At 39.0% G+C, this 15,069-nt stretch overlaps 1 pseudogene across 1 annotated transcript; it reads left to right on the forward strand.

Moving 5' to 3' along the window:
• Window positions 1-4,733: 4,733 nt before the first annotated feature.
• Window positions 4,734-12,763, forward strand: LOC308560953 (activated RNA polymerase II transcriptional coactivator p15 pseudogene; annotated as a pseudogene). Its single transcript has 2 exons — window positions 4,734-4,798; window positions 12,392-12,763. The product of its transcript is annotated as an activated RNA polymerase II transcriptional coactivator p15 pseudogene (transcript).
• The last annotated feature ends 2,306 nt before the right edge of the window (window positions 12,764-15,069 follow it).

The following is a 15,069-nucleotide window of genomic DNA, read 5'->3' on the forward strand; positions in this document are numbered from 1 at the left end:
CTCAGGGCCGTGGTCTCCACTGATTGGTCGGTGCCAGGGTGGGGTCATTAGTCGATGTAACTGGTCCTGAGGCAGCCACTGTGCCCCTTGTCTGATTTTACTGCTTTTCTAGGCCTGGAACTGAAATACAACTGAGGCCTAGATGTTATCTTTAGGGAGGAATGCTCAAGGGGTCTAAACCGATTGACCAGTGATAAACTGGGCCAGAATAGATTACCCTGGGGACAAGGTTCTTATTTTCCCAGTTTCACCCCTTGCTAGGCATCTGGGCTTCCTGCCTTGGTGAGTCTCCGTACACGGGTTTCTGTACCTGGCCCATCTAACAAGCAGTTCATCCTTTTTGTACAATATTTGTAATTCTTAAACAGGAGAAAATAAATAAAAGGAAATAAAAACCAATACTAAAGCATTCTTTCCTTGTTGGAGGAGAACTTTGATGTTCGACTTCATTGTGTAACAAAAGAACACTGAAAACAGAAACAGATGTCCCTCGTTCAGGCATAAGAAGGAAGCTAAAATAGAACTGTTTTAAGAGTTTTAAAACGAAAGTAATCTTTTAGCCTATAATCTACACAAGCACATGCTGCTTACATTTTTCAAAAAATCATTTTATAAATGTAAAGGAGAACAGAAATAACTCATTCATTTTACCACTATGAACAAAAAATACATTTGATGGCCATCAACATTTCACCAAACAGAAAGTGTCCAAGAAAAGATACATTAAGCAAAAGAAAACAGTGGAAAATATTTCGCAAACAGACCAAGATTATATGTAATTAAATGAGGGAACTTTTAGGTTGAACAATACAAAATTTCCATTTTTATAAGTCAAAAATAGTAGACAATCAGTATACTGTGTTTAGCCAAATACATATAAGGGTTTCTACATTATACAAACCTTTGAGAAAATAGCAAAAATAAAGAAATATTAAAATCTCAAGTTTTGTTTGCTATCACTTTTTTATAACCTATAAAACTTTATGGGACAAACCTGAGACCCCGCTTTATTTTCTAGACAGAAAAACTAAATTTTTTACATAGTAAGTTACAAATATAAAGGTTAATATTTGAAGGGATCATTCAGATGTCCTTTGTGCCTAATTAGTGTTCCAAAAAGAAAACAGTTTTTAAAAGTATCTTTCGTGAAACTCTGGTGTTCAAAATGAAGAGAGAAAATTTAGAGACAGCTTTCCACTGACAGCAGAACTTTGAAACAATCTCTAGATAAAGGAAAAGCATCAAAATTCAGATTGTCCCAAATCTAAATTTGTATTTTTTTAAGAGCAAAGGAAAGTAAAAACCCACTTAGCTGTAGACAATGGATTGGTTTAATAGCACAACCTGTAGATCATTGGTTCAGATTTAAAAATATGGTATCAGAAGATTAAAAAATAATAAGTAGGGAAAAGAACTTTCTTTTCGGGATCCTTACTTTAATCCCTTAAAAATACAATTCTACCTAGAAATGCATTGTAAAATAGTCTTAGCCTCAAAAAAGAAGAAAGAAAAACTTCAAATATGAATTAGTTTGTTTCATTAAAGCTAAGATTCCATCTGCAAGAAATTTCTACATTTTTAAGCATAAATCCACAAGTATTGTCCCTGTTCTCAGAGTAGTGAGCGTCACTAAAGTTTTTACCCTGTCTCAATAAAGAATTTTTCCATTGCAAATAACAGATAAACACTCAAAATAGCTGATGCAAAGGGGATAAAAGGAAGGAAAAAAAGGAAAGAAGGGAGAGAGAGTTGCTGGGAGATTGTAAACACTTGTTGCAATCTTCTCTGTCTGTAGACTGCTTTTCTCAGCCTTTTGATGTGTAAGGCGAGGGAGAGCCACCTGAGGTGGGTGCCAGCTAAGACTGATTAGCATCAGCGCCCCCAAACGTAGAGTTCTGGGTTCCTCGGAAGAAAGAGTCTGATTGGCCCCGATGTCTTTGTTCCTCACCTAATCCGCTGTGGGGAAAGTCTCATAAACTAAATGTGACTGGAGGCCCTGCTCCTGTTAATGAGAGGGCGGTACTCTGTGCGTGGAGGTGCAGCGGATGGGGGTGGGGGATGGGGTGGGGGATGGGGTGGGGATGGGATGGGGGGTGGGGGGAGGAGGGTGGGGCGTGGGGGAGGGGGAGTTAGGGGGATGGGGAGGAACAGTCATGTCCCAATATATACCCTGATCTTAAAATTCTGTCTGCATTTCCAGGCTCCCAATATTCCCATCTGCAAAACATTCTGAAATATATGTATGTCCATTTGATCTAGTCCATATTTGTATTGTTTGCAATGTTTGTGTTGTTACTTGTCCGTATTACAAATGCATGTATCAAAAAAATATATTAAAAATTCAGAATGTTGCAAACTTTCAGAATAAAGTAGCCAAGCATTTTTATTGTTACAAAAAAGAAATCAATGCTGTAGGCTGAATAAAATTATCCAAGTCACAATCCCCAGAACCTGTGAATATTTCCTTATAAGGGAACTTTGCAGATGCGCTTAAATTAAGGATTTTAAGAAAGGGAGAATATCCTGAATTATCAGTATGGGCCCTAAATATACCTTATAAAGGAAGAGAGGTTTCACTACACAGAGGAGAATACCGTGTGATTCTGAAAGCAGAGATTGCAGTGATGCTCTTGGGAGATGAGAAAAGCCCAAAAGTCAAGGAAGACAGGGGGCCCCTGGAAGCTGAAAAAGGCAAGGTAACAGATTCTTTGCTGGAGCCTCCAAAAGTAACCGGCTCTGCCAACAACTTAGTTTGGCTCAGTGAAACTGATTTTAGACTTCTGACCTTCATAGCTGTAAAAGAATAAATGTGTGTTGGTTTAGGCCACCAAGTACATAATTCGTTATAGCAGCCACAGGAAACTAATATAATAAGTATATAAAAGTCGTTGCAGATCTGGTCAGTGTGGCTCAGCGGGGTGGGCGTCATCCCGTGTACTGAGAGGTTACCAGTTCCATTCCCTGTCAGGGCACATATATATATGCATACAACTCCTGATCTTTGAATTGAGTCTTGAAGGTAGTATAGACTTTAGTCTGGTGAACAAAGGAGGGGAAGGGTGCCCCAGGGTGAGGGAGCAGTGTGGCACTGCAGGACATGGGGCAGAGCTGCTGCTGAGCAATAGGCAGGGATTAGCTATATGTAGCTATTGATCCCTTTTATCATAAAAATTTGGACATGAAAATTTTCAAACATAAAACAAAGTTGAAAGAATATTACAGTGAATACCTGTATGCTGCTTCCCAGGTCCTGCTATTAATATTTCTATGCTATTTTGTCACAGATCTACCCATACGAATTTCCAAACTAAGAAAAAAAAGTAGGTGCTAATAAGGATATTTTTAGGTTATAATAAATTACCATTTTTTTGTATTCTTTCCAAAGTCAGACTTCCACTGGAATCAGAGGTTATATGAATATAATTTTCTGTAAGACTTCAAGTAAAGAAATTAAGGGTGTATTTGTGGTATTAAAGAAACAAAGAAAATACTATTATAGAAAAATATAATCTATAGGCTGTATAATGCTTTCATCTATCAAAAAAAGTGCCTCTTGTTTTCTGTTATTTTTGTTTTTGTTTTACTTTGTTGCAACTGTAAAAGGGTTTATGCTGATTAGGAATACTGGGTTTGTGATTTAAATTGCAGTTGGTGGTCTAAATTCCTCCATTCAACTGATAATTGGATTTCCGGTTTCTAGATTTTTATGAAGGTTATGCTGTCAGGCATTCTTAGGATTTTTTAAAGTTTTATACACTTTTTATGGTAATTTAAGTGTGCTACTAAGACTTTGTTTTGAATATGTATTATAAATATGAATAAAATGAAAAGATGTGCTGAGAAATAATCTCTCTCCTGTAAATGAATGCTTTGCTAATGCATATTGCATGTGAGAAGGCTTTAGAAACGAGGCATTTCTGGGAATGTATGAGATGTAATTTGGAACCGTGCCTTAGTTCAATTGTTCTAAACTTCAGTGCACATAAGAATTACCTGCAGAGCTCATTAAAATGCAGATCTAATTTGATCCCCCGTATTCTAATCAGTAGGCCAAGGACAGGCTCCAGAATCTGCATTTCTGGCAAAGGATTCGGACAGTGCAAGAGCACACTTTCAGAGAAACTACTGAGCAAGTCCCAATTCTGTGGCACTCAGAGTTGACTGAGCATTATCCATTTGGACAAGATATTCATGGGCTTTTATTGAGCACTTATTATATGTTACTATTAGTAGTACGAGGACAGGTTATTTGAACTAATCCTCCTGCTAAAAACAACTAAAAATGATAGAATATGTTTTTTAGAAAGCATCTTAAAAGCATTTTACCATTAGGTAAGAATTATCCGTGAAGGTAGAAATCCTGAGAGTGGCTGAGAACCAAAGCTACTTATATTCTGAGGGTGCTTGCTAAAAGAAGAAAAATTGAGGGGCAATTTTCATAGTTTTGGCTACGGACATTCAGGGTAAGGAGTATAATGGGAAATCCCCTGCCTTCCACTAAAGCTGGGACTCCAAAGGTCTAGACCCCTGGGTAGAATGACCCAGAAGCAACTCCCCCAACCCTCACTGCTAGAGTAAACAAGGAAAATGGTCCTGGTTCTGAGCAGTTGGGGAAGAGAATAGGACCCTTGTATGGAACTTGTAGCCACAATCTGGCATTGGTGCTGTTTTTCCGCCTAAATTTATATCACCTGAGTAGTGTAAAATCATTACATTATGAAAGCAGAAGGGGCATGGATGGTCAACCTGGAGACTCGTTGAGTGGGAACTTGCCAGAGGGTCTCCAGCCTAACCCAGGGTAAAGGGTACCTGGCATTTGTTTCCCGCCCTCCCTTGTGTTAGCAAGGTGATGACAGTTCAATTGTTCCAGCAAGGAAGGTAATCAGTGTAACTCACCTGGCTCTGATTTCTTGCTCAATTCCTTGTTCAGTAACCTGCTGATTAAAAATTTACTTCTCATAGAGATATTTTTACAGGCTCGAAATATATTACTGAGTGAATACCAGAATTTTGATGGTTATATAAATTGGCATTCTACTTTATATACCAGTCTTTCGAATTCAGTGGTGTGTCTGTCCCCAAGACACTAGTTTCTGGGTGCTCCGGCGAGAACAGTTTCTCAGCAGGCAGGGCTGAACACCATACCTCCCTGTGAAGACCTTTGTAAGTTGCTGCCATTGCTGGTACAGCTTTCCTGGAGGCCATCAAGTCAGGCCACCAGTCCATTCCTTCTGAACAACTGTAGGACATTTCTCCCCAAAGCTAGAACACTCAAAAGAAGTATTTTGTGTTTTTTTTTCTACAGAATTTCTATAAACTAAGAGCAAATCAGGCATGCTATCTCTGGAAAGAGCACTGTCCTAGGAGTCAGAAGAAGTAGGTTTACATTCCACCTCTGCTACTTACTAGCTTGGTGGTTATGGGCTCTTTAGACAATTTCATCATCTGTAAAATGAAGTTGATAATATTTATCTTACAGTATAATCATGGAGATTAAATAGAATAAAATATATAAATATGTCTAACATAATGCCTGGCATTTAATAATAAATGACAATAAATGTTAGTTACCTCCTTGCTTCCTTCCACTACTTTTTCATAATACATTTTAGAATTTTTTTCCCCTCCTCCCATCAAGTTTGTGTGCGGAAGGGCTGGTGGTTGTTTTGCTGCTGATGATAATCACAGTAAGAAGAAGAGTAATATAGAAATATCAGTGCCAGCTTTATCAAGGAAATTTGGTTTTCTAGATTTTTTTCTTGCCCTCCCAAAAGAGGAAAGGAAACTGCAGAGAAGACTGAGAAATAGTGGCCATAGAAATATGAGGAAAGGGTGATGTCCTAGAGGGCAAGGGAAGAAGGAATTTCAAAGAGGGAGTGATCAAAATATTTTAGAGGGTCAAACCAGTTCATATGTTGTAGAGAAATAAAAAATAAATAAAAACTGAAAACTTTCTGTTTGACTTAGTAACTTGGAGGCTGTTGGTGGGCTTAGCAACAGCGTTTCAGGGGCCTGGGTGGGAAATGGGTTTGAAACAGGGTGAGGCGAGAGAGGGAGCAAAGGAAGTAGACCAGGGGAGTTTGGACAAATGTTTTCAAGTCTGGCTCTGAAAGGAAGGGAAGACATAAGGCAGGGGATCTAGGAGGATATGAGATTGGGAAGGTTTGTTTGCTTAGGTAGGAGACAACTGTAGAAGTTAAAATACTGGATGGGGTAGAGACACTAGAGAGGGAAAATATAAGGTACGGAACACAGGGTATACCGAAGAGGTGGAAGAGGCTGGGACCAGGGCTCGGGTGGAAAGGTGAGCCCTAGAAGGAGGTGCGCCTATTTCATTATAGCAGGAAAAGGCAGGGTGTAGACGCAGGCTCACTATGGATTTGGAGCCAGGAGGTTGGAGCTGTTTTCTCCGTGAAGAAGGAATCTAAGCTGTCTTCTGAGAGTGAAGGAGGAGGGAGGGGGAGGGTTAGATGTTGGAGGGAAGTGGACAGGGTCAGAAAAAGAAAGCATCAGGGGCATGGAGGGGAAAACTGACCAGGGAAACGCAGTAAGATTGCAGAGCAGGGCTGTGGGCCCAGCTGAAACGGATCACTCTGAATCTGCACTGGTACCAACATGTAAGGCTCTGTGGTTTTCTTCAGGCACTGTGGAGGAAACAGCTGGGTTTTCCTGTCATGTTCTACAATGATGTGCTGCTCGTAAGTACTTCAAAACTGCTTTAAGGGTTGCGACGGGAGGACCCTTGATTTGTAGTAGGGGTGTAAGTATTCCCACCATAACAGACTTCAAGCTACCGACGTGATGTCTCTGAACTCGGTCTTGGGATGAGATGCCCAGTGGCACACTGATACTGTTTTCCCACCGTGCAGACATAATAGACTTAAAGAACCAAAAGCACATAGAAATAGTAGAGTAAAATAATTAAGAAGTAATGAGTTTTTATTTTTTACTACCTTTGTTTTTATATAATTTCCTTAATTATATAAAATTAACATAATTTTATATTATATTATATATATTAATATATTATATATATTAATTTTTAATAATAACTATTTTAATACCTGGTGTGTAAAATCCCTGAAAATTTTAGAACCTGCTCTCTTGGGACAGCCTGAGCTAGCTCCTGCATACCACTGGTTGTAGGAAACCAAGTTGAAATGGCCTACACTCAGGGTTGGGTAGGGTTGAGGGGAAGGGAACTGAGACATAAATGACAAGATTGCTTTCCCGATGGACTCTGTTGGGCCTGGCAGAGGAGGCCTGAGTTCACTAAGAATGGGGGCTGGAAATGATTGAAAAAGTTTGACTCTAGGGAAAGGATGGGGGTGTTAGGTGGGACATGAATCAAGGGTCAAACAATTCAAATTTGGAGTAGTTGCCAAGTTTGCATCTATTTTGCAACCCTGAGTTTTCTCTCATTAAACTATAAATACAGGTCTGATGGAGTAGGTTGCCATAGACTGGGAGGAGGAGAGCAGTGAGAGTGCCGATGAGTCCAGGGGCAGGAAACCTGGGCCGCCTGGATAATGTCAGAAGAAAGTCACCTCTACGAAGGCAAACCCAGCCGGGAGTCTTGCTGTTCGAAGTTTCCCTGAGCTGTGTTTTGATATAGGTTGGCAGGGAGATAACTTGGGGGAATGGAAGGTCTTTTTGGTTCTAAAATTACACTATAGGAATGAAGGCCTGTACCTAAATTTCTTCTTTCAAGTAGCTTACTAAATAAACTAGACAAAATGTTTTTATTTTTTCTTAAAAGTCTTTGCAGCCCTAGCCAGTTTGGCTCAGTGGTTAGAGTGTTGGCCTGTGGACTGAAGAGTTGCTGGTTCAATTCCAGTAAAGTGCACAAGCCTACGTTGCAGAATCAATTCCCGGCCCTGGTGGGGGAGCATGCAGTAGGCAACCAATCGATGAGTCTCTCTCACATGGATGTTTCTCTCTCTCTTCTCCTCCCTTCCACTGTCTCTAAAAAAAACAAACAAAAAACAATTGGAAAAATATCCTCAGGTGATGATTAACAACAACAAAAAAGTCTGCATAAAGTACAAGGATAATTTTCAGTTCTGTTCAGCACATTCTTCTGGTGTTGGCAAGTCACTTTCTATAAGAGAGCTAACACATTAATGGCGTCCATTTGACTTTTATAATCCTGACTAGGTGTAATTCAGAATCATTTTTGGTGTGAGATACCTCAGCAGGCAGCATTTTCACTCTTTTCAGAGAAAATATTATAAAGAGTGGTTGTATTGTCAACATCTCCCTGTTTATAAAAATCCTGCCTTTTTGGGCTATAGTTGCAATTACAAAGGCATTTAGAGATTTTATTATATTTGATCAGGTTTTAGAAATAGTAACAAGAAAAAGAGGAGAATCTAGGGAGAAAATAGGCAAATTTATTAACAATAAGAAAAAAGGCATATGTTAGGTAGCAGTTTCCAGAGCAGTTAAGTTATGGAGAGAGGTGAGAAGTTGGGGAGGGGGGACAAGGCAAACATATAGTTGGTAAGACAGGACATTTAAAAAAAAATACCATGTACTGTCATCACCATTTCATGAAAGGTATTTTAATATTAGATAAGTAGTAAGAAAAGAATCTTGGAATAAAAGCTAGTCCTTTAAAAAATAATACATTTAGTTTATGAGAAAACTCAGTACATTGATTTTATTTTCCTCATTTAGGGTTTAATAGGGAAAACATTTTCATGAACGTTTGTAGGGCACTGATATTTGAGTTTTTAAAAATTTACTGATTCTTTCTTCTATCTTTTTTTTTAAAAAAAACAGAGCCCCTATTACATTTTTTTAATATCTTTATTGATTTAGGGGAGAGAGAGAGATAGAAACATCAATGATGAGAAGTCATTGATCGGCTGCCTCCTGCAGGCCCCCGACTGGGGATCGAGCCCGCAACCTTAGCATGTGCCCTGACCAGGAATTGAACCGAGATCTCCTGGATTCTAGGTCGATGCTCAACCACTGAGCCACGCCCGGCGGGGCTCTTCTACCTTTTTGATAAATCCTTAATATTCTACTATGAAAGGAAAAAAGTAAGAAAAAATAAAAATATAAGGAGCATGTGATGTTTATAGTTTTAAAAGGCAGTTTTCTTTGCAAAGCTAAAAGAACTGCAGGGGTTTCCCATGGCCCTGATAGGAAGAAGAAGGATGTGATTGGGAGCAGTCATGATTCCATGTATTGTAGTCTGGCAAAATGGGGATAGCATGGCTTTCAGAACTGGGCCAGGCCTAAACAATGAAACATCTGAAAAAGAAATAAAGAAAACGATCTCATTCACAATAACATTAAAAACAATAAAATACTTGAGAATAAATTTAACCAAGGAAGTGAAAAACCTATAGGATGAAAATTATTCAAAGAAATTGATGAAAGACTTTGGTGAAAGAAATTGTAGAAACACAAACAAATGGAAATATATTCCATGTTCATGGATCAAAACAATTTATATTGTTGAAATGTCCATACTACCCAAAGCTGTCTATAGATTCAAAACAATCCCTATCAAAATTCCAATGGTATTTTTCACATAATAGAGAAAACAATCCTAAAATTTGTATGGAACCACTAAAGACCCTGAACAGCCAAAATGATATTAAGAAAGCCAGAAGTATCATGCTTCCTGATTGCAAACTACAGGGTGGGGCAAAAGGGGGCTTACAGTTGTGAGTATGCAAACACAAAGTTTATTCTTATATTATTTATTAATTTTTGTATTATTTTCTACATGGACAATTGTAAACCGACTTTTGCCCCACCCTGTATACTACAAAGCTATCGTGATTAAAACAGTATTGTACTGGTGTAAAAATACATAGATCAATGAAACAGAATAGAGAGCCCAGAAATAAATTCCTGCAAAAATGGTCAACTAATTTGTGACAAGGGAGCCAAGAACACTCAATGGATAAAAAACAGTCTCTTCAATAAATGGTGTTGGAAAAACTGGATAACCACATGCAGAAAAATGAAATTGGACCCTCATTTTACACCACAAAAATTAATTCAAAATGAATTAGACTTAAACATAATTAAGAAGTACAAATTGATAGTTAGAAAATAGTCGTGGGGATATAAAATACAGCATAGAAGTTATAGTCAATAATACTGTAATAACTCTGTATGGTGCCAGGTGGGTACTTAAAATATTGGGGAGATCACTTTGTAAAGTATATAATTGTCTAACCACTACACTATACACCTAAAACTAATACAAAATAATACAGAATATAAACTGTAATTGAAAAATAAAATTAAAAATAAAAGAAAATAAGAGATAACAAGTGTTGGTGAGGATGTGGAAAAAAGGAAACACTTGTGCCCTGTTGGCAGGAATGTAATTTAGTTCAGCCACTATGGAAAACAGTATGGAGGCCCCTCAAAAAACTAAAAATACAGCAAGTTCTTATTTAACATTGTGATATGTTCTTGGTACTGTTTGGAGACCCATGCTGGACCTTGCTCCAGTGTGTAGGTGTTTTAACATATGTAATGATCATGAAGGTTCTGTTTGTTCTAGAAAACATGCACCTCAGAGATGAGGTACAATGATAGGGAATGCATGGCCTAAGAAAATAAATATTACATGATATATGTTTTTAAAAATGAGGGTTGCTGCTTAGGTAATAATCTTGTAGTAATTTCCCCAAGAAGCTCATTAAGCCTGGGTGTCAAATTACTGGGCAGCAGCACTGTATTTCATCAACAATTGACCTGGAGTCCTGAAAGGCCATTAAAATTAAAAGAAGAACCTAATCTCTTCTGTAAAATCAGTACGGGGTTCTCACTTACACTTCTAAAAAAATTATTTCTATCCAAATTAACTAATCAGTAATATAATGTTAAGGCAATTATATTAGACATTGTTTCCAAGAGATTGAATTACATCAAATTATTCCCATGTTGGCTTAGATCTCCAGGCCAGGTATTTTCCAAGGGCCATGTGTTATGAATATTTGTGCTACATCTGGGTTCCTGTGGGCCAGAAAGGGGTACTCAATCACAGCGTGCATTAAGCCTATATACACAAGCTACACTGTAATGGACAACAGTAAACTATTTTGGTGCAATGAGGAAAAGTTAAAGAGGCTAATACCAGGGTTAGGAAAGGAGGAAATTCAACTACCAGCAGTAAAACATTAAAAAAATTATTTCTAGAACAAGTGGTAAAGTATAAATGAATGAACAAATGGATATATATAAGTGAGCAATGTGTCCAGAATGCTTTTTAAAAGCACATGCTTTCCAAGCTCAATAGCTGAGCATCTTCACCAGCATCACGTCACATGTATACATATAAATCCAAATTTTAAAAAATGATTTGTTTTTCTCAGTAGGCAGAATTCAATATATTTGAAAATAATAATTTTGCAACTTGATAAAAGCAGGGAGAAGCTAGCTCTGCTAGTCTAAGAAATGAACTGATCCCACCTTTCTCTATGTGAGTCAGTTGTTGTTTTAACCATTTCACGCCAGATATGTCAGCGAGTGTTCTAGACTCTGGGTATTACTGTCCTGAGGTCTGGAGCAATGTAATCCTTTCCCAGAGAGGAAAGAAATTCCGTTGTTTCAGTGCTTGATATGAGGTAGCTTGTTAGCTATATGCTATCTAATTTAATTCTCCTTAATAGTTTCATTGGTAGGGAGATTCAAGTTTTGCCAATGAGAAAACTGAGGCCCAGAGGGCTCAAAAGATTTGCCTAAGTTTCGTGACTAATTTTCACAGAGAACTCAGGCTCCTCAAAGCCCCCTAGTGCATTTCATACGCCTCTCAGCTGCCTCTCCTGGCACAAAACCCATGCTGTAAGAAACTTCTATAACGTGTGATTCCACTGATGGGAAGGACACCAAGCCCAGATTAGCAGGAAACGGTTGCTGTGTGGAGGGGCCACAACACGAAAGGCCAACCCAAACAAAAAACTTCTTTTGACTTTCAAGGAAGGTTTGGATTTAAATCTAGCAAACAGTTCCTGAGTACTTTCTATGTTCAGACCCTGTGCTATAATAACTCTGTTGTCACAACAAATGATTTTATTGATATGCACTAGAAGTTTCATATTTTTTTAAAAAATGATTGCACGCTATGGTTAAAGGACACTTTGGGAATTTTGTCTGTATCTCTCCTTGGGAAGGGATGTGATTACTGCCTAAAAGCAAGCTCAGTCTCGAGCGAGAGAGCACAGGGCTTTGCAGGAGCAGGAGCAAGAGCAGGAGCAGGAACAGGAGCAGGAACAGGAGCAGGAGCAGAGCAGGAGCAGGAGCAGGAGCAGGAGCAGAGCAGGAGCAGGAGCAGGAGCAGGAACAGGAGCAGGAGCAGGAGCAGGAGCAGGAGCAGGAGCAGGAACAGGAGCAGGAGCAGGAACAGGAACAGGAACAGGAGCAGAGCAATACCTAAATCAAAGGAACTTGTTTCAGCTCTTCTGGCAGCGATTCTGACAGTGAAGTTGACAAAAAGTTAAAGAGGAAAAAGCAAGTTACTTTAGAAAACCCTGTAAAGAAGCTAAAGGCTTGTGAAACTTCAAGAGCCCTGACAACAGCAGACACGATAACATGTTTCAGACCGGGGGAAACAAGGCGCGACAGCGTTCGGGACTTTAAAGGAAAAGTTCTAATTGATGTTAGAGGGTATTGGATGGATCCAGGAGGTGAAATGAAACCAGAATGGAAAGGTATTTCTTTAAATCCTGAGCAACGGAGCCAGCTGAAGGAACAGGTTTCTGACATTGATGATGCAGTAAGAAAACGGTAAAATCAAAGCCATATAAAACCTGTACTATTCTAGTTGTTTTAATCTGGTTTTTTACATTGGCTTTTTTGTTTTCTAAACATTGTCTTCCAAGCTATTGTATATTTGCATGGCAGAACAATTTATAAGAATACTGTTTTTAAAATATGCATCATTAAAAATGTTTTGAATGAAGTTAATTGTCAACTTTATTAAGGAGGATTGCTTTGTGCAAGTAATACAGCCCGCCCTCCCCCCAAAAACCCCAAACTCATTTGAAAGCCCAAACATCAGCTTGTAGACCTTTATTTTGTTCTTTCCTTTAATCAAGCTCAGTGTTTTTCTGTCTTTACTATGACTAAGAATTAGAGCTGTATACCCATTTTAGAAAATTTTCAAGGATGATTTTGAGATGTGTGATGTTGCACCTTCAGGCTGACTTTTAAACCCAGCCCCTGCTTCAGATATGACCCTTGGGCAGAAGAGGACTGGGGAGGCTTCCAGTAATTCTCCTGATGTCCATGTTGGTGTCATCTCCTTCTTTGGGGGAACAACCCCTCTCTCTTGCACTCTAACCCAGTGGTCTAAATGGGGATGGCCATCTTCTCATGTGACTGCCTCCCTGGCCCCAGTGATTGGTCCGAGATACTGGCCCATGATGCAAATTATAAAGTCACAGCTCCTTCCAGGATTTCTCATAGTGGAGCTGCAGAAATTCACACACACACTTTGTCCTTTCTGGTTGTGGGCCTCTGAGGGTGTGAGCCTGGAGCCACTAGTGTCTCCCTTGAAGAGAGACTAATCCTGATGGTGCTAGAGCCTCCGGATCCAGTCTTTCCTCCAACCAGCTCTATTTTTCCCTTCTCATGACTTAGCTGTGTGAGTCAATAAATTAATTTGTTTTCCTAGGCAAAAATTGGGGTTTTGTCTCATGCAACCAAAAAACTCTGACTAAATATATCAATGAAATAGTTTTGTTTGTATACTTACCTGAAAAGGGAGTATACTATAATAGAACGCATGCTGGGCTTGAAATAATATTAGAACTTTGAATATTATGAAGTATTAAGTACTTATTATTGACATATGGTGTTGGGATAGGGTGTGACAGGGAATTGGCCCAGGACCAAGTGGTTCATTCAGCCCAGCTAAGGGATTAGTCAGCTTGCTGCTGGGACCCAGATAAATCAGAATTATCTTCACATCCAAGTTGAGTTGATCTACTTCACAGGGCCCATTCCCCATCAAGTTGTGGGGACCTATCTTCTATTAGCTGGAGGCCTATAGACATGGCAGAGCCCTTGCTGTCTCTCCAGGCACTAAGCTAACCCTGAGCGCAAGCATGGTGAGTGTCAGCCCCAAACACCGGCCACAGAACAGAAGCAATTGCTCCTAGGAAATGCGAAACCATTGAACCACAGGGCCAGGGTAACTATTGAACCACAGGGCCAGGGTAAAGAGTTGGGTCATCGACAGGCCCACAGAGCTGGATTTTAACTCTGTTGTTTACCGACTCTGTGAATTCTCTGAGTGCTAGGTTTTTCTATAAAGTGAGTATAATAATAATTACACCTTTCATGCGTTTATAAGAATTAAATTAAGTATGGAAAGTATATGGTATATTAACAAAATAAACTGAAGAACAAAATCGATCCAGAGACATAAAAGCATGCAACAGACTGATGAATCTCAGAGGGAAGGTGGGGGTGGGGAGTGGGTGGGGACAGATTAAGAATTTACATGTGTATATGCATAACCCATGGACACAGACAATAGTGTGATGAAGGCCTGGAAAGGGGGGGCGGTGGAGGGTGGAGGGGATCAATGGGGGGAAAGGGAGAAATCTGTAATACTTTCAATGATAAAGATAAATTGTTTTAAAAAGTATATGGTATAATGCCTTCACATAGTGAGCACTTAATATGTGATAGTTGTGGTGATAATTCTGATGGTAGGTGATGATAATTATGGTAATATTTTGACTAAAAATTCTCATTCCTTTCAATGGGGAAACACAGCATTGAAAGTGGTTGTTTTTCCCCAAGTCCACGTGGTAAGTTACTGAGAAAGATGGATTCAAATAACTGACTCATTCCAGGATTTTGTGTGTTTTTATGAGCCAAAGTTCTCACCCATTGGAAGTGCTTAGTTTCATGCAAGAAGTGGGAATCACTATTTTTCACTTTTGGTTTGTTCCTGTAGTTCAGTTTGCAAAATAAAATTGAATGGAAGTATACTTTTTAAATGTCTTAGATCCTGATTAAGAGCAGTACTTTCTCTTATACTGGAAACACACTTCTAAATTGTTTTGCTTGGTTCTGATTCCCCCC

The sequence above is a fragment of the Miniopterus schreibersii genome (assembly GCF_964146895.1).
Source record: "Miniopterus schreibersii genome assembly, chromosome: 8".
NCBI lineage: Eukaryota > Metazoa > Chordata > Mammalia > Chiroptera > Miniopteridae > Miniopterus > Miniopterus schreibersii.